Source organism: Electrona antarctica (genome assembly GCF_951216825.1).
Source record: "Electrona antarctica genome assembly, contig: scaffold_448, whole genome shotgun sequence".
Lineage (NCBI taxonomy): Eukaryota > Metazoa > Chordata > Actinopteri > Myctophiformes > Myctophidae > Electrona > Electrona antarctica.
The window spans coordinates 81,207-102,158 of NW_027638131.1; the positions used below are offsets into that span (position 1 = coordinate 81,207).

At 43.2% G+C, this 20,952-nt stretch overlaps 1 pseudogene across 1 annotated transcript; it reads left to right on the forward strand.

The window, feature by feature from the left end:
* The first annotated feature begins 8,288 nt into the window (after nucleotides 1-8,288).
* Nucleotides 8,289-20,072, forward strand: LOC306918375 (NACHT, LRR and PYD domains-containing protein 3-like; annotated as a pseudogene). Its single transcript, XR_013792518.1, has 7 exons — nucleotides 8,289-8,392; nucleotides 11,326-11,387; nucleotides 13,125-14,968; nucleotides 16,398-16,568; nucleotides 17,413-17,583; nucleotides 19,663-19,836; nucleotides 19,917-20,072. The product of XR_013792518.1 is annotated as an NACHT, LRR and PYD domains-containing protein 3-like (transcript).
* Nucleotides 20,073-20,952: the final 880 nt, after the last annotated feature.

Consider the following 20,952-nt stretch of genomic DNA (forward strand, 5'->3'; position numbering starts at 1 on the left):
AAACACCACATACAGTCACTCATCTCCATGTTTAAATGACTATAAACACCACATAGTCACTCATCTCCATGTTTAAATGACTATAAACACCACATACAGTCACTCATCTCCATGTTTAAATGACTATAAACACCACATACAGTCACTCATCTCCATGTTTAATGACTATAAACACCACATACAGTCAGTCATCTCCATGTTTAATGACTATAAACACCACATACAGTCACTCATCTCCATGTTTAATGACTATAAACACCACATGCAGTCACTCATCTCCATGTTTAGTGACTATAAACACCACATACAGTCACTCATCTCCATGTTTAATGACTATAAACACCACATACAGTCACTCATCTCCATGTTTAAATGACTATAAACACCACATACAGTCACTCATCTCCATGTTTAAATGACTATAAACACCACATACAGTCACTCATCTCCATGTTTAAATGACTGTAAACACCACATACAGTCACTCATCTCCATGTTTAATGACTATAAACACCACATACAGTCACTCATCTCCATGTTTAAATGACTATAAACACCACATACAGTCACTCATCTCCATGTTTAATGACTATAAACACCACATACAGTCACTCATCTCCATGTTTAAATGACTGTGAACACCACATACAGTCACTCATCTCCATGTTTAAATGACTATAAACACCACATACAGTCAGTCATCTCCATGTTTAATGACTATAAACACCACATACAGTCACTCATCTCCATGTTTAATGACTATAAACACCACATGCAGTCACTCATCTCCATGTTTAGTGACTATAAACACCACATACAGTCACTCATCTCCATGTTTAATGACTATAAACACCACATACAGTCACTCATCTCCATGTTTAAATGACTATAAACACCACATACAGTCACTCATCTCCATGTTTAAATGACTATAAACACCACATACAGTCACTCATCTCCATGTTTAAATGACTGTAAACACCACATACAGTCACTCATCTCCATGTTTAATGACTATAAACACCACATACAGTCACTCATATCCATGTTTAATGACTATAAACACCACATACAGTCACTCATCTCCATGTTTAAATGACTATAAACACCACATAGTCACTCATCTCCATGTTTAAATGACTATAAACACCACATACAGTCACTCATCTCCATGTTTAAATGACTATAAACACCACATACAGTCACTCATCTCCATGTTTAATGACTATAAACACCACATACAGTCACTCATCTCCATGTTTAATGACTATAAACACCACATACAGTCACTCATCTCCATGTGTAATGACTATAAACAACACATACAGTCACTCATCTCCATGTTTAATGACTATAAACACCACATAGTCACTCATCTCCATGTTTAATGACTATAAACACCACATACAGTCACTCATCTCCATGTTTAATGACTATAAACACCACATGCAGTCACTCATCTCCATGTTTAGTGACTATAAACACCACATACAGTCACTCATCTCCATGTTTAATGACTATAAACACCACATACAGTCACTCATCTCCATGTTTAAATGACTATAAACACCACATACAGTCACTCATCTCCATGTTTAAATGACTATAAACACCACATACAGTCACTCATCTCCATGTTTAATGACTATAAACACCACATACAGTCACTCATATCCATGTTTAATGACTATAAACACCACATACAGTCACTCATCTCCATGTTTAAATTACTGTAAACACCACATACAGTCACTCATCTCCATGTTTAATGACTATAAACACCACATACAGTCACTCATCTCCATGTTTAATGACTATAAACACCACATACAGTCACTCATCTCCATGTTTAATGACTATAAACACCACATACAGTCACTCATCTCCATGTTTAATGACTATAAATACCACATACAGTCACTCATCTCCATGTTTAAATGACTATAAACACCACATACAGTCACTCATCTCCATGTTTAAATGACTATAAACACCACATACAGTCACTCATCTCCATGTTTAATTACTATAAACACCACATACAGTCACTCATCTCCATGTTTAAATGACTATAAACACCACATAGTCACTCATCTACATGTTTAAATGACTATAAACACCACATACAGTCACTCATCTCCATGTTTAAATGACTATAAACACCACATACAGTCACTCATCTCCATGTTTAAATGACTATAAACACCACATACAGTCACTCATCTCCATGTTTAATTACTATAAACACCACATACAGTCACTCATCTCCATGTTTAAATGACTATAAACACCACATACAGTCACTCATCTCCATGTTTAAATGACTGTAAACACCACATACAGTCACTCATCTCCATGTTGAATGACTATAAACACCACATACAGTCACTCATCTCCATGTTTAATGACTATAAACACCACATACAGTCACTCATCTCCATGTTTAAATGACTATAAACACCACATACAGTCACTCATCTCCATGTTTAAATGACTGTAAACACCACATACAGTCACTCATCTCCATGTTTAATGACTATAAACACCACATACAGTCACTCATCTCCATGTTTAATGACTATAAACACCACATACAGTCACTCATCTCCATGTTTAAATGACTATAAACACCACATACAGTCACTCATCTCCATGTTTAAATGACTATAAACAACACATACAGTCACTCATCTCCATGTTTAAATGACTATAAACACCACATACAGTCACTCATCTCCATTCTTAAATGACTATAAACACCACATACAGTCACTCATCTCCATGTTTAATTACTGTAAACACCACATACAGTCACTCATCTCCATGTTTAAATGACTATAAACACCACATAGTCACTCATCTCCATGTTTAAATGACTATAAACACCACATACAGTCACTCATCTCCATGTTTAAATGACTATAAACACCACATACAGTCACTCATCTCCATGTTTAATGACTATAAACACCACATACAGTCACTCATCTCCATGTTTAAATGACTGTAAACACCACACAGTCACTCATCTCCATGTTTAATGACTATAAACACCACATAGTCACTCATCTCCATGTTTAATGACTATAAACAACACATACAGTCACTCATCTCCATGTTTAATGACTATAAACACCACATACAGTCACTCATCTCCATGTTTAATGACTATAAACACCACATACAGTCACTCATCTCCATGTTTAATGACTATAAACACCACATACAGTCACTCATCTCCATGTTTAGTGACTATAAACACCACATACAGTCACTCATCTCCATGTTTTATTACTATAATGATGATAGTGATGGTAACAGAGGAGACAGAAACAGTGTTGTTATTGTGGTGGTAACAGAGGAGACAGAAACAGTGTTGTTATTGTGATGATAACAGAGGAGACAGAAACAGTGTTGTTATTGTGATGGTAACAGAGGAGACAGCATCACTCCCGATCTTCCGCCGTAGTCTGAAAACCCACCTTTTCAGACTCCATCATGGCCCATAGCACTTACCCTACCCCCTTAGACAGCACTTCTTAGACTTATATAGCATTTGAAACAGACTTATAGCATGTCATGTAGACAGCACAATAAGTGCATTGTATGTAGTCATAGCACTTCATAGTATATATGTACAGCATAGTATAGCACATATGTGTAGTTTATATGTATAGTGTCATTATATAGATATGTTCTAGTTATAGTTTATATGTATAGTGTCATTATATAGATATGTTCTAGTCACGGTCTTAGCTTACGCATGTTTCGCGATAAATGCATTTTGTTACATATGTGATGTATTCCCATGCTTTTTGTTCTTGCCTATTGTAAGTCGCTCTGGATTAAGAGCGTCTGCTAAATGCCTAAATTGTAAATTGTAAATTGTAAATTGTAAACAGTGTTGTTATTGTGATGATAACAGAGGAGACAGAAACAGTGTTGTTATTGTGATGGTAACAGAGGAGACAGAAACAGTGTTGTTATTGTGATGGTAACAGAGGAGACAGAAACAGTGTTGTTATTGTGGTGGTAACAGAGGAGACAGAAACAGTGTTGTTATTGTGATGGTAACAGAGGAGACAGAAACAGTGTTGTTATTGTGGTGGTAACAGAGGAGACAGAAACAGTGTTGTTATTGTGATGATAACAGAGGAGACAGAAACAGTGTTGTTATTGTGATGGTAACAGAGGAGACAGAAACAGTGTTGTTATTGTGGTGGTAACAGAGGAGACAGAAACAGTGTTGTTATTGTGGTGGTAACAGAGGAGACAGAAACAGTGTTGTTATTGTGATGATAACAGAGGAGACAGAAACAGTGTTGTTATTGTGATGGTAACAGAGGAGACAGAAACAGTGTTGTTATTGTGATGATAACAGAGGAGACAGAAACAGTGTTGTTATTGTGATGGTAACAGAGGAGACAGAAACAGTGTTGTTATTGTGATGATAACAGAGGAGACAGAAACAGTGTTGTTATTGTGATGGTAACAGAGGAGACAGAAACAGTGTTGTTATTGTGATGATAACAGAGGAGACAGAAACAGTGTTGTTATTGTGATGGTAACAGAGGAGACAGAAACAGTGTTGTTATTGTGATGATAACAGAGGAGACAGAAACAGTGTTGTTATTGTGTTGGTAACAGAGGAGACAGAAACAGTGTTGTTATTGTGGTGGTAACAGAGGAGACAGAAACAGTGTTGTTATTGTGATGATAACAGAGGAGACAGAAACAGTGTTGTTATTGTGATGATAACAGAGGAGACAGAAACAGTGTTGTTATTGTGGTGGTAACAGAGGAGACAGAAACAGTGTTGTTATTGTGATGATAACAGAGGAGACAGAAACAGTGTTGTTATTGTGGTGGTAACAGAGGAGACAGAAACAGTGTTGTTATTGTGATGGTAACAGAGGAGACAGAAACAGTGTTGTTATTGTGGTGGTAACAGAGGAGACAGAAACAGTGTTGTTATTGTGGTGGTAACAGAGGAGACAGAAACAGTGTTATTGTGATGATAACAGAGGAGACAGAAACAGTGTTGTTATTGTGGTGGTAACAGAGGAGACAGAAACAGTGTTGTTATTGTGGTGGTAACAGAGGAGACAGAAACAGTGTTGTTATTGTGGTGGTAACAGAGGAGACAGAAACAGTGTTATTGTGATGATAACAGAGGAGACAGAAACAGTGTTGTTATTGTGATGGTAACAGAGGAGACAGAAACAGTGTTGTTATTGTGATGGTAACAGAGGAGACAGAAACAGTGTTGTTATTGTGATGATAACAGAGGAGACAGAAACAGTGTTGTTATTGTGATGGTAACAGAGGAGACAGAAACAGTGTTGTTATTGTGATGGTAACAGAGGAGACAGAAACAGTGTTGTTATTGTGGTGGTAACAGAGGAGACAGAAACAGTGTTGTTATTGTGATGGTAACAGAGGAGACAGAAACAGTGTTGTTATTGTGATGGTAACAGAGGAGACAGAAACAGTGTTGTTATTGTGGTGGTAACAGAGGAGACAGAAACAGTGTTGTTATTGTGGTGGTAACAGAGGAGACAGAAACAGTGTTGTTATTGTGGTGGTAACAGAGGAGACAGAAACAGTGTTGTTATTGTGATGGTAACAGAGGAGACATAAACAGTGTTGTTATTGTGATGATAACAGAGGAGACAGAAACAGTGTTGTTATTGTGATGGTAACAGAGGAGACAGAAACAGTGTTGTTATTGTGATGGTAACAGAGGAGACAGAAACAGTGTTGTTATTGTGATGGTAACAGAGGAGACAGAAACAGTGTTGTTATTGTGATGGTAACAGAGGAGACAGAAACAGTGTTGTTATTGTGATGATAACAGAGGAGACAGAAACAGTGTTATTGTGATGATAACAGAGGAGACAGAAACAGTGTTGTTATTGTGGTGGTAACAGAGGAGACAGAAACAGTGTTGTTATTGTGATGATAACAGAGGAGACAGAAACTGTTGTTATTGTGATGATAACAGAGGAGACAGAAACAGTGTTGTTATTGTGATGGTAACAGAGGAGACAGAAACAGTGTTGTTATTGTGATGATAACAGAGGAGACAGAAACAGTGTTGTTATTGTGATGATAACAGAGGAGACAGAAACAGTGTTGTTATTGTGATGGTAACAGAGGAGACAGAAACAGTGTTGTTATTGTGATGGTAACAGAGGAGACAGAAACAGTGTTGTTATTGTGGTGGTAACAGAGGAGACAGAAACAGTGTTGTTATTGTGGTGGTAACAGAGGAGACAGAAACAGTGTTGTTATTGTGATGATAACAGAGGAGACAGAAACAGTGTTGTTATTGTGATGGTAACAGAGGAGACAGAAACAGTGTTGTTATTGTGGTGGTAACAGAGGAGACAGAAACAGTGTTGTTATTGTGATGATAACAGAGGAGACAGAAACAGTGTTGTTATTGTGATGGTAACAGAGGAGACAGAAACAGTGTTGTTATTGTGATGGTAACAGAGGAGACAGAAACAGTGTTGTTATTGTGATGATAACAGAGGAGACAGAAACAGTGTTGTTATTGTGATGGTAACAGAGGAGACAGAAACAGTTTTGTTATTGTGGTGGTAACAGAGGAGACAGAAACAGTGTTGTTATTGTGATGATAACAGAGGAGACAGAAACAGTGTTGTTATTGTGGTGGTAACAGAGGAGACAGAAACAGTGTTGTTATTGTGATGGTAACAGAGGAGACAGAAACAGTGTTGTTATTGTGATAACAGAGGAGACAGAAACAGTGTTGTTATTGTGATGGTAACAGAGGAGACAGAAACAGTGTTGTTATTGTGATGGTAACAGAGGAGACAGAAACAGTGTTGTTATTGTGATGGTAACAGAGGAGACAGAAACAGTGTTGTTATTGTGGTGGTAACAGAGGAGACAGAAACAGTGTTGTTATTGTGATGGTAACAGAGGAGACAGAAACAGTGTTGTTATTGTGGTGATAACAGAGGAGACAGAAACAGGGTTGTTATTGTGGTGGTAACAGAGGAGACAGAAACAGTGTTGTTATTGTGATGGTAACAGAGGAGACAGAAACAGTGTTGTTATTGTGGTGATAACAGAGGAGACAGAAACAGGGTTGTTATTGTGGTGGTAACAGAGGAGACAGAAACAGTGTTGTTATTGTGATGGTAACAGAGGAGACAGAAACAGTGTTGTTATTGTGATGATAACAGAGGAGACAGAAACAGTGTTGTTATTGTGGTGGTAACAGAGGAGACAGAAACAGTGTTGTTATTGTGATGGTAACAGAGGAGACAGAAACAGTGTTGTTATTGTGATGATAACAGAGGAGACAGAAACAGTGTTGTTATTGTGATGGTAACAGAGGAGACAGAAACAGTGTTGTTATTGTGGTGGTAACAGAGGAGACAGAAACAGTGTTGTTATTGTGATGATAACAGAGGAGACAGAAACAGTGTTGTTATTGTGGTGGTAACAGAGGAGACAGAAACAGTGTTGTTATTGTGGTGGTAACAGAGGAGACAGAAACAGTGTTGTTATTGTGATGATAACAGAGGAGACAGAAACAGTGTTGTTATTGTGATGATAACAGAGGAGACAGAAACAGTGTTATTGTGATGATAACAGAGGAGACAGAAACAGTGTTGTTATTGTGGTGGTAACAGAGGAGACAGAAACAGTGTTGTTATTGTGGTGGTAACAGAGGAGACAGAAACAGTGTTGTTATTGTGATGGTAACAGAGGAGACAGAAACAGTGTTGTTATTGTGATGATAACAGAGGAGACAGAAACAGTGTTGTTATTGTGGTGGTAACAGAGGAGACAGAAACAGTGTTGTTATTGTGATGATAACAGAGGAGACAGAAACAGTGTTGTTATTGTGATAACAGAGGAGACAGAAACAGTGTTGTTATTGTGATGATAACAGAGGAGACAGAAACAGTGTTGTTATTGTGGTGGTAACAGAGGAGACAGAAACAGTGTTGTTATTGTGGTGGTAACAGAGGAGACAGAAACAGTGTTGTTATTGTGATGGTAACAGAGGAGACAGAAACAGTGTTGTTATTGTGATGATAACAGAGGAGACAGAAACAGTGTTGTTATTGTGGTGGTAACAGAGGAGACAGAAACAGTGTTGTTATTGTGATGATAACAGAGGAGACAGAAACAGTGTTGTTATTGTGATAACAGAGGAGACAGAAACAGTGTTGTTATTGTGATGATAACAGAGGAGACAGAAACAGTGTTGTTATTGTGGTGGTAACAGGGGTGACAACCAGAGTCAGAGACCAGAGGCTCCAAGCAGCACAACGAGTGGCATCTACTCTCTCACTTCTACCAGACTCTCTTCAGACGTCAGTGATGAACCTGGACCTTCACGCTCAAAGTAAGATCATTTTAAACTCTAATCTTTTCGAGAATGAATAAAGGTTTCAATCAAAGGTCGGAGTCAGAATTGTTATAACGGTGTTGACAGAAAAAAAGCTAAACAGAGAATACACACTGGCAGAATTCCTGAGCACTGTGACTGACCCAAAACTAAGACAGTCCTTGACCAGGTACAGACTCTGTGAACACAGCCTTGCGATAGAGACATGCTGACACACTCCATGACAAGACAGGCTGCACCCACTGCACGCTCCCATGACAAGACAGACTGCACCCACTGCACGCTCCCATGACAAGACAGACTGCACCCACTGCACGCTCCCAAGACAAGACAGACTGCACCCACTGCACGCTCCCATGACAAGACAGACTGCACCCACTGCAGGCTCCCATGACAAGACAGACTGCACCCACTGCACGCTCCCATGACAAGACAGACTGCACCCACTGCACGCTCCCATGACAAGACAGACTGCACCCACTGCACGCTCCCATGACAAGACAGACTGCACCCACTGCACGCTCCCAAGACAAGACAGACTGCACCCACTGCAGGCTCCCATGATAAGACAGACTGCACCCACTGCACGCTCCCAAGACAAGACAGACTGCACCCACTGCACGCTCCCATGACAAGACAGACTGCACCCACTGCACGCTCCCATGACAAGACAGACTGCACCCACTGCACGCTCCCATGACAAGACAGACTGCACCCACTGCACGCTCCCATGACAAGACAGACTGCACCCACTGCACGCTCCCATGACAAGACAGACTGCACCCACTGCACGCTCCCATGACAAGACAGACTGCACCCACTGCACACTCCCAAGACAAGACAGACTGCACCCACTGCACGCTCCCATGACAAGACAGACTGCACCCACTGCACGCTCCCATGACAAGACAGACTGCACCCACTGCACGCTCCCATGACAAGACAGACTGCACCCACTGCACGCTCCCATGACAAGACAGACTGCACCAGCTGCACGCTCCCAAGACAAGACAGACTGCACCCACTGCACGCTCCCATGGCAAGACAGACTGCACCCACTGCACGCTCCCATGGCAAGACAGACTGCACCCACTGCACGCTCCCAAGACAAGACAGACTGCACCCACTGCACGCTCCCATGACAAGACAGACTGCACCCACTGCACGCTCCCATGACAAGACAGACTGCACCCACTGCACGCTCCCATGGCAAGACAGACTGCACCCACTGCACGCTCCCATGGCAAGACAGACTGCACCCACTGCACGCTCCCAAGACAAGACAGACTGCACCCACTGCACGCTCCCATGACAAGACAGACTGCACCCACTGCACGCTCCCATGACAAGACAGACTGCACCCACTGCACGCTCCCATGACAAGACAGACTGCACCCACTGCACGCTCCCATGACAAGACAGACTGCACCCACTGCACGCTCCCATGACAAGACAGACTGCACCCACTGCACGCTCCCATGACAAGACAGACTGTGCACCCACTGCACGCTCCCATGACAAGACAGACTGCACCCACTGCACGCTCCCATGACAAGACAGACTGCACCCACTGCACGCTCCCATGACAAGACAGACTGCACCCACTGCACGCTCCCATGACAAGACAGACTGCACCCACTGCACACTCCCATGACAAGACAGACTGCACCCACTGCACGCTCCCATGACAAGACAGACTGCACCCACTGCACGCTCCCATGACAAGACAGACTGCACCCACTGCACGCTCCCATGACAAGACAGACTGCACCCACTGCACGCTCCCATGACAAGACAGACTGCACCCACTGCACACTCCCATGACAAGACAGACTGCACCCACTGCACGCTCCCATGACAAGACAGACTGCACCCACTGCACGCTCCCATGACAAGACAGACTGCACCCACTGCACGCTCCCATGACAAGACAGACTGCACCCACTGCACGCTCCCATGACAAGACAGACTGCACCCACTGCACGCTCCCATGACAAGACAGACTGCACCCACTGCACGCTCCCATGACAAGACAGACTGCACCCACTGCACGCTCCCATGACAAGACAGACTGCACCCACTGCACGCTCCCATGACAAGACAGACTGCACCCACTGCACGCTCCCATGACAAGACAGACTGCACCCACTGCACGCTCCCATGACAAGACAGACTGCACCCACTGCACGCTCCCATGACAAGACAGACTGCACCCACTGCACGCTCCCATGACAAGACAGACTGCACCCACTGCACGCTCCCATGACAAGACAGACTGCACCCACTGCACGCTCCCATGACAAGACAGACTGCACCCACTGCACGCTCCCATGACAAGACAGACTGCACCCACTGCACGCTCCCATGACAAGACAGACTGAACCCACTGCACGCTCCCATGACAAGACAGACTGCACCCACTGCACGCTCCCATGACAATACAGACTGCACCCACTGCACGCTCCCATGACAAGATAGACTGCACCCACTGCACGCTCCCATGACAAGACAGACTGCACCCACTGCACGCTCCCATGACAAGACAGACTGCACCCACTGCACGCTCCCATGACAAGACAGACTGCACCCACTGCACACAGACTGTGGTGGAAACAGAGCTACACTTAACACTTTTCATGCCGGGGAATTTTTCAGGAATAAGGTCCTAGAGTGCCTAGAAAGTCTGACCTCTCTTTAGAAGCGTTTAAACGAGTTGAGTTTAGATGGTTTCAACTTCAACTACAAAGACACAAAGCTACTAATATTTCACCTACTAGTACTCAACTAGTCTGTTACCGTCCATCACTAGTTACTAGCGTCATGCTTGTGTGTGTGTGTGTGTGTGTGTGTGTGTGTGTGTGTGTGTGTGTGTGTGTGTGTGTGTGTGTGTGTGTGTGTGTGTGTGTGTGTGTGTGTGTGTGTCTCCACAGAGAGGGGACTGAGGGTCCATCCAGGGGTTCAGTGTGTGACCGTCCCTCCAGCATTCTACCAAGTAAAGCCTGAGATATTCATTAATTTATGACATGATGTAAATAATATCTATATATACAAGTGAGAAGTTGTATCCAACCCAGGAAAAGGGACCCAAAGTCACACACTGCATACATCACTGACACGTCACTGACACACTGCAACACACTACACTCACACGGCAGTGACGTCACACACTTACCCTCCGCGTCGTTCGGCCGCTATCTCCTCATATCGCGCCGAACGCCGACCCTCAACACCACCCGCGGAACATTACTCATTGCACTGACACCAACGTTGCCTCCCTTCCACACCCACGCCGGCATTGTATCTCTTCACAACAAACAATATCTCCCCAAGCACCCACACCTCCGCACGCACACACTCACATGTTGCCAGGTCTATGAAAACAAGCCCAGAAAAAATGCCATTCAACACACTACTTACAACTCGCTTACAATTCGCGGACCTGGCAACACTGCATCCCGTGATTCCCCTCTTTTCATTGGCTGCGCCGCCAACATTGTTGCCACGTCTATGTAAACAAGGCCGCAAACCCTGACTTCCTACAGCCTACAGCCTATACTTACACACACTACCACTCGCTTACAATACGTGGACCTGGCAACACTACATCACCCCTTCCCAATGGCGGGGGGGGGGGGGGGGGGGGGGGTTTGGATCGCCTTGCGATGCAGCTGAAATGGCACGCACACACACACACACGCCACAAAACGCTAATAATAATAATAATAATACAAAATAAGAACACTACACTAATAATAATAATAATAACAACAACAGTACAGATAACAGTACAGTACACATGAGTACAGTACAGAAAAAAAGCTCACATCAGAATATTAATCCATGTAATAATAATAAAAAATAAGAACACAACACTAATAACTATAATATCAACAGTACAGAGAACAGTACAGTACATCAGAATATTAATCCATGTAATAATAATAATAATAATAATAATAATAAATAAGAACACAACACTAATAACAGTACAGAGAACAGTACAGTACAGTGCACATGAGTACAGTACAGTACAGTACAAATACTTACAGTACAGTACAGTATACTGTTCCTGCGCCTTGCCATGCTCTCTTTCAATAATAATAATAATAAAAAATAAGAACACTACACTAATAACAACAATAATATCAACAGTACAGATAACAGTACAGTACACATGAGTACAGTACAGTACAGAAAGAAAGCTCACATCACAATATTAATCCATGTAATAATAATAATAATAAAAAATAAGAACACAACACTAATAACAACAGTACAGAGAACAGTACAGTACACATGAGTACAGTACAGTACAAAGACTTACAGTACAGTATACTGTTCCTGCGCCTTGCCATGCTCGCTTTCATACGCAAATACACAAAACCAAACAGGGCCACTCAGCCAGCTTGGCAACTTTGCGCTTTCCAAGCAAATGCATAAATGAAAACATCATGGGTTGCCATTGCCTTCTTCCCATTTGTGACGCATCGCATGGCGCTAGGATGAGCGGGCCGAAGGCCCGCGAAATTCTAGTATTATACATGTAATTCATCATAGCTCACTAATTTAGTAAGTAAATAAATAGAGAATTAGATATACTAGTCAAATAGTTTATGTTGCCTTTTGAGTTGTTTCAGAGTCAGTGTTCAATTTACATTGTTTAGTTTAATAACATTGAACGGCTGTGTTCCAGAACATGGTTTAATAACATTGAACGGTTGTGTTCCAGAACATGTCAGAGACCCATATGTGATCGGTGTGATGAAGAGGATCGAAGGTCAGCGAGATGACATCACCGGACCAGTACCTGGAACCTCCTTCAACAGGAACTACACAACACTCTACCTCTTAAAGGGAGACAGTGAAGGGGTTAATCTGCAACATGAGGTGTGGCAGCTTGAGAAAGCGTCCAAGATGAGGAAGAGCCTCTTTGACCAGATGAAGTGCACTGAAGTCTTCAAGCGCTTGGCAGCCGGTGAGACAGACATCCAAAGAGTTCTGACGAAGGGCATCGCCGGCATTGGGAAAACCTTCTCCGTGTACAAGTTCACTCTGGACTGGGCGGGGGGCGTGGCCAATCAGCACATCGATCTCGTGATTCTGATGTCGTTCCGGGAGCTGAACCTGGTCCGAGAGACGCGGCACAGTCTTCTCTCACTGATCCATGACTTCCATCCAACGTTAAAGAAGGTCACAGCAGAGCAGCTCGCTGCCTGTAAGACTGTCTTCATCTTCGATGGTCTCGATGAAAGCAGGTTTCCGCTGAAATTCGAGAATATTGACATTGATTCTGACGTCTTCGACAACAATGACATCGTCTCTGATGTCACGGTGACATCATCGGTGGGCGTGCTGCTGACGAACCTCATCAAGGGGAATCTGCTCCCCTCGGCTCTCCTCTGGATAACCACCAGACCTGCGGCAGCCTATCGGATCCCTCCTCAATGCATTGACAGGGTGACAGAAGTACGAGGGTTCACAGACCCCCCAGAAGGAGGAGTTCTTCAGGAAGAGGTTCAGTGATGACGAGGAGCTGGCCAGCAGGATCATCTCACATGTCAACAAAACAAAGAGCTTCCACATCCTGTGTCACATCCCACTCGTCTGCTGGATCGCTGCCACGGTTCTGGAGGTCCTGTTGAAGAGCGACGGGACAGGACAGCTGCCCACGACTCCCACTGAGATGTTCGCCCACTTCATTTTGGTCCAGATATGTAGGAAGAACCTTAAGTATGGTGAGAAAGGTGAGCTGAGTCAACAGCAGCTCATGGCGACCGACCGGGAGGGTCTTCTGCTGCTGGGCTTGCTGGCGTTTCAGCATCTGAAGAAAGGCAGCGTCATGTTCTACCAAGAAGACCTGGAAGAGTGTGGTCTTGATGTGAACGACGCCGTGCTGTACTCGGGAGTGTGCACACAGATCTTCAAAAGAGAAAGTGTGATCTTCGAGAGGAAGGTCTACAGCTTTGTTCATCTGAGCATTCAGGAGTTCCTGGCTGCAGTTTACCTGATGCACTGTTTCACTGAGAGGAACACAGAGGTGCTGAAGACATTCCTGGGAGAAGATGATGATGATGATGATGATGAAGATGACTTCAGTCACATGTCCCTGGGTGACTTCCTGAAGAAAGCCATCCTTAAAGCCATGAAGAGTAAGAACGGCCACCTGGACCTCTTCATCCGCTTCCTTCATGGCCTCTCACTGCAGTCCAGCCAGAGTCTGTTAGGAGGCCTGCTGGGTCAGACAGAGAACAGTCCAGAGGAGATCCAGAGAGTCATCAACAACCTGAAGGAGATGAGCATTGACGGGGATGATGCTTCCCCTGACAGATGTATCAACATCTTCCACTGTTTGATGGAGATGAAGGACGACTCAGTTCATCAGGAGATCCAACAGTTCCTGGAGTCAGGGGACAGATCTAAGACACAACTGTCTGAAACCCAATGTTCAGCTCTGGCTCACATGCTGCTGATGTCAGAGGAGGTTCTGGATGAGTTGGACCTGGACAAATACAACACATCATATAGCGGGAGAGTGAGACTGCTACCAGCTGTGAGGAACTGCAGAAAGGCTCGGTTAGTATTCATGGGGATTTGAACAACATGAAGGAAATCATACTAAAGCTGCAGTCAGTCAGCCAGTCAGTCAGTCAGTCAGTCAGTCAGTCAGTCAGTCAGTCACAACATGTTGACAATCAGTCATGCTGGCATTAAAGAGTCAACTAAACTCTTTACGTACTTTTAAATGTAAAACATTTTAACATTTATTCTTATTATGATTATAAAAATAACCTATAGTAATATTAGTAATATTAGGCTGTGGTGGAAAGTACAACTAAGTACCCAGTACTTACTAAAGTACAACATTCCAGGTACTTTAACTTTACTGAAATACTTCAGATTTTCTATACTTTTACTTCTACTCCACTACATCTCAGAGGCAAATATTGTACTTTTACTCCACTACAATTTATTGAAAACTTTATTTACTTGTTAATTTGGAGATTTTGATTATTATTACAAAACATACATTAACCACTTCAGCCCTATTTAAACTTTGTCTATTTGGAAAATATAGGCGATCTAGTGTCACATCGCAACACGTTTGTGAGCTTGTAGATCAGCTATTTTCAAAAGATTTGTAATACATTTTAGACATAAAACGGAATAGTCTGCATAATGAGTACTTGATGCCAACACTTATGTACCTTTGAGTAAAACTACATTCTGAGAAGAAAATCCACTACAATTATTTGAACACTTTAGTTACTAGTTATGTTTTAGATTTGTATTACTAAACATAAATTAACCACTATACTCTATCCCTACCACTCTAGTCTATTTGATAATAGCCGATCTACAAGCTCGCAATGTGACGCGTTGTTCTACATACTGTAGCTCACGTTGATCTAGGAGCTCACAGCGCGTCCTAATGCGACGCATTGTGAGCTTGTAGATCTGCTATTTTCGAAATGTTTTATAAATTTTGAAAACTCTAAATTCTGCATTATGATTACTTTTACTTTAATACATTAAGTAGATTTTGAATCCCGGACTTGTAACAGAGTATTTATACATTGCAGTATTGATACTTTTACTTATAAGTAAACATTTGAGTAGCTTACCGTTTCCGCCGCTCAGGTTCAGTGAGGCTTATGGGTAATGTAGTAGATGTCGTGTGTGTGTGTGTGTGTGTGTGTGTGTGTGTGTGTGTGTGTGTGTGTGTGTGTGTGTGTGTGTGTGTGTGTGTGTGTGTGTGTGTGTGTGTGTGTGTGTGTGTGTGTGTGTGTGTGTGTGTGTGTGTGTCATCACAAATTAAGTTAAACATTTACCTTTATTAGATGTATCATTGTGATAATTTCATTACCCATGCCTCCATAGTAGTAGTAGTAATATTTATAGTAATTGTAGTGTATATTACAGTGTTGTTATTGGCAGTGTGGTGCTGTATAAACTGATTGTTTTGTAATATTAACACATGTTCTATTTTAATGTGTAATTACAGACTTGGTGGCTTTACCCTCAATGAGACAACATGTGAGGTTCTGGTGTCAGCTCTCAGCTCTAATCCATCCTATCTGGTTGATCTGGAGATGTCTGCCCCCCTGGATGAAGATGCAGTGAAGAGGCTCTGTGATGCAATGAAGAGCCCACACTGTATACTGAAGAGTCTGACGTCAGTATCTGTCTGTCTGTCTGTCTGTCTGTCTGTCTGTCTGTCTGTCTGTCTGTCTGTCTGTCTGTCTGTCTGTCTGACTGTCTGACTGTCTGACTGTCTGTCTGTCGTTCTATCTCGTTCTCTCTCTCGTTCTCTCTCTCGTTCTCTCTCTCGTTCTCTCTCTCATTTTCTCTCGTTCTCTCTCTCTCTCTCTCTCTCTCTCTCTCTCTCTCTCTCTCTCTCTCTCTCTCTCTCTCTCTCTCTCTCTCTCTCTCTCTCTCTCTCTCTCTCTCTCTCTCTCTTTCTCTCTCTCTCTCTCTCTCTCTCTCTCTCTCTCTCTCTCTCTCTATCTGCACCTTTGATCTCTGTTATGCACATTGCTTGCTTGCTTGATTGATTGATTACACTTGTGGTCCTGCAGTATGAATTCAATTAATCGACAGAGCATAGAATATGAACACTTTAATACATGTCATCAGTTCAGTTTGCTTATGGGTGCCTTGGACACGGCCACTGAGAAAATAGCTGCTTCAAAATTATTTCAGTTTTTTCCCCCAGCTTTTTCTGGTCTGAACGGGGCTTAACAGACCTAACAGGATGTATTATGCATTATCCAGTGACCGGGTGCAGAGCTGGTGACAGTACAGTATTATGAGAATATGATTTATTTAGGATCCAGTTCCATGAACACAGTCCTCAGAACAAAGACACTCAAATAAGGTGTGTGTGTGTGTGTGTGTGTGTGTGTGTGTGTGTGTGTGTGTGTGTGTGTGTGTGTGTGTGTGTGTGTGTGTGTGTGTGTGTGTGTGTGTGTGTGTGTGTGTGTGTGTGTGTGTGTGTGTGTGTGTGTGTCTCCATTCAGGCTGAGTCGCTGTGGCCTCTCAGAGAGCTGCTGTGAACATCTGGCCTCAGTTCTCTGTTCCAGCTCTAGTCTTCAGGAACTGGACTTGAGCTACAACAGCTTGACCGACGCAGGGATGGCGAAGCTACTTCCTGGACTTGAGAGTCAACAATGCAGACTGAAGATACTCAGGTTTGATCAGTTAACACTCCCATCGCCCAGGACGAAGTACTTTGTCCTTTCTATTAGTAACGCCCGTTGCCCAGGACGAAGTATTGTCCAAAAGACGAAGATTATTGATATGAGAACGGATCGCATGGCTCGCATATAGCCCAGGCGCGCCTCCTGGGCAATCCTCGGTGACGCGCAAGAGTGAGACGTCCTCGAAAAACCCCTCTGTTTAGCTGATGAAAACGAAAATCTTAAAACGTTCATAACTCGCGATCTAAATTATCCCGTTTTTTTAATGAAAAAATATCCTGTGTTAGACGGCGCCCCTGCGGCCCATTCGCTAGTCTCGATAGATTTATTCTTGTCTCCCGTTGTTGTCGATCGACTCTAGAGTGGTGTGGCTATTGTTAGCTGCTACACACACATCAACAACTTCCGCCGGTCCGTCTGGAAAAGGGGTCCGTGTCGAATGGGCGCATTAATGTAATGGGTTAAATAACCCCGGGCAATTAAAGTGTTAATGGTGACGATTGTGGGCGGTGATGCTGAGTTCCATTATTCTATAACTATAGAAATGTGATGATGATTGTTCTTGTCACTGTGATTAACTTCTGTTTCATTAATGGATAAGTAACCCCCCCCCCCCCCCCCCCCCCCCCCCTTACCTTACCTTAGTAACCTTAATTAGTAGAAGAAAATCACAGTAATTCCACTAATTGTCTCCACCAGGCCGAAGGCGTGCGTGCGTCCGTCCGTCCGTCCGTCCGTTACCAGCTAATCTCCGGCACCGTTAACGCGATGAACCTCTGCCCCAAATGTTCCAGAACGGCCTGTTATAGCACCAACAGGAGGACGACTTTTGAAAAACACATTTTTAGATATTACTCCTCCAGATTCTGTCCAAACATCCTGCAAATCGTTACACAGTATCTCTATAGTCATGTGTTCAAGACGATATCTGTCCGATATTTCATATTCAATCCTAATTTGCCAACATTAGCTTTCAAAGTTTGCAGGATTGGCCCATTTTCAACAAAAATCCTCAAATCATGAACGCAGCGTGCAATTTACGTGAAATATTTCACAGACTTTCCTACTAGCCTGAGGAATATATCCCACCCTTTTCACATTGGCCTGTTATAGCACCACCAACAGGTGTATTTTTGCAAAACACATTTTTGGAACAAAATTACTAAAATCATCCAATTGCCATCCAAGGCGTAAGAAAAAATTGCACCCTTTTCACATTGGCCTATTATAGCGCCACCAGGAGGCCACAACCTGACCTGGCCTGCTGGAGACCTGTCCTATTATAGCGCCACTAGGAGGCCACAACCTGACCTGGCCTGGTGGAGACCTGTCCTATTATAGCGCCACCAGGAGGCCACAACCTGACCTGGCCTGGTGGAGACCTGTCCTATTATAGCGCCACCAGGAGGCCACAACCTGACCTGGCCTGGTGGAGACCTGTCCTATTATAGCGCCACCAGGAGGCCACAACCTGACCTGGCCTGGTGGAGACCTGTCCTATTATAGCGCCACCAGGAGGCCACAACCTGACCTGGCCTGGTGGAGACCTGTCCTATTATAGCGCCACCAGGAGGCCACAACCTGACCTGGCCTGGTGGAGACCTGTCCTATTATAGCGCCACCAGGAGGCCACAACCTGACCTGGCCTGGTGGAGACCTGTGCCCAGAGGGGCATTTTATCTAGTTGTTCACTAAAAAGATTGGTTGTCGATATGTTGTTTTTCTTTTTATCTTCTTCTTTGGGCATAGTATTAAATACTATTGTAATGTTAACTTGCCGTAGCACTTTCCCTAGACTTGATGACCTTGCAGGCGTATGCAAAGGCTCAACTTATGTAACTTAGATAGCATTTTATGTAGACATAGCACTCTAAAGATATTCTACATATCTTGATGGATGTTAGGTTCTTAGCTTACTTGTGATTCCTGATGACTATTTGTATGTATGTGATGTATTGCCATGTGTTGTTCTTGCTTACTCAAAATCACTCTGGATTAAGAGCGTCTGATAAATGCCTACATTTTTAACCTGTCCACATGTCTGTCTGTCTAACCTTTTTTCCAACCCAGGTTGAGACAAACTGACCTCACAGAGAAATGCTGTAAGGAGTTATCCTCACATATCAGTTCCAACTCCTCTAGTCTGACAGAGTTGGATCTATCTTCAAATGGCTTAAGGAATCATGGAATAATTCAACTGTCCGTTGGTCTGAAGAGCCCAAACTGCACACTGGAGATTCTGAGGTAAAAATGGTGTTTTCTCTCTGTGTGAATCTCTACGTGAATATCAGAAGCAATTAGTTAAACTGTTTGTTTCTCTGCAGGTTGTCCCACTGTCTGGTCTCAGAGGAAGGCTTTTCTTGCCTGGCCTCAGCTCTGCGTTCCAACCTCTCCCACATGAAAGAGCTCGACATGAGCTTCAACCAACCCGGGGCCTCAGGAGGAGAGGAGCTGCTCTCTGTTGGACTGGCTACTCTCAAGTGAGTAGATGTGCGAAGTCCTTCCATGCTGAAATGATTTGTGAGAGACAACCTAAACCCATTTTGTTCAATTGTTTTATTTTATTAGTATTTCATTTTTACAAAATGAGGCGTCACTTCTCTAGATTGACCAAACCCTCTTGCAGTAAACTTTATGGAATAATGTTAATTTGAACAATGTAAAAAGATGTATATTTCCAGTGGACACAACAGAGTTCAATACATGTGGATTTGTTGCAGTTAACTATGAAATTGTGCATTTCCCGTCAGTCAGTCACATCCCATATAATGGTCATACCTGGTGACATCACGTGATGTCATCAATATTAAGCCCATATATGGAGATCCCTGATGTCATCAGTATTGGCCAGCAACTAGACGGGCAACTAGACGGGCCTGCCCCAAAGTTATTAGTGCAGCCGCGCCCGGCAGCCGGCGAAAACTAGAGTTCTTAACAGGCCCGAAAATTAAGATCTTACCCCCCATGCCAAAGCGCCAGCTGTGTGTGTGTGTGTGTGTGTGTGTGTGTGTGTGTGTGTGTGTGTGTGTGTGTGTGTGTGTGTGTGTGTGTGTGTGTGTGTGTGTCTTCTGCTGTCATGCAGGACTTTCAAATTATTGTAAACACAACATGAACATAGTACTAACCCTAAAATAATAATAATAGTAATAATAATAATAATATATTTAATACAAAATAAAAAAATGGTTCAAGCCATTAATTAAGATTTGAGTGCCAACCCTAACGAGCGAACATTCGAACCCTGAATGTTCTGGGACAGCCTGTGTGTGTGTGTGTGTGTGTGTGTGTGTGTGTGTGTGTGTGTGTGTGTGTGTGTGTGTGTGTGTGTGTGTGTGTGTGTGTGTGTGGTGTACATGTTTT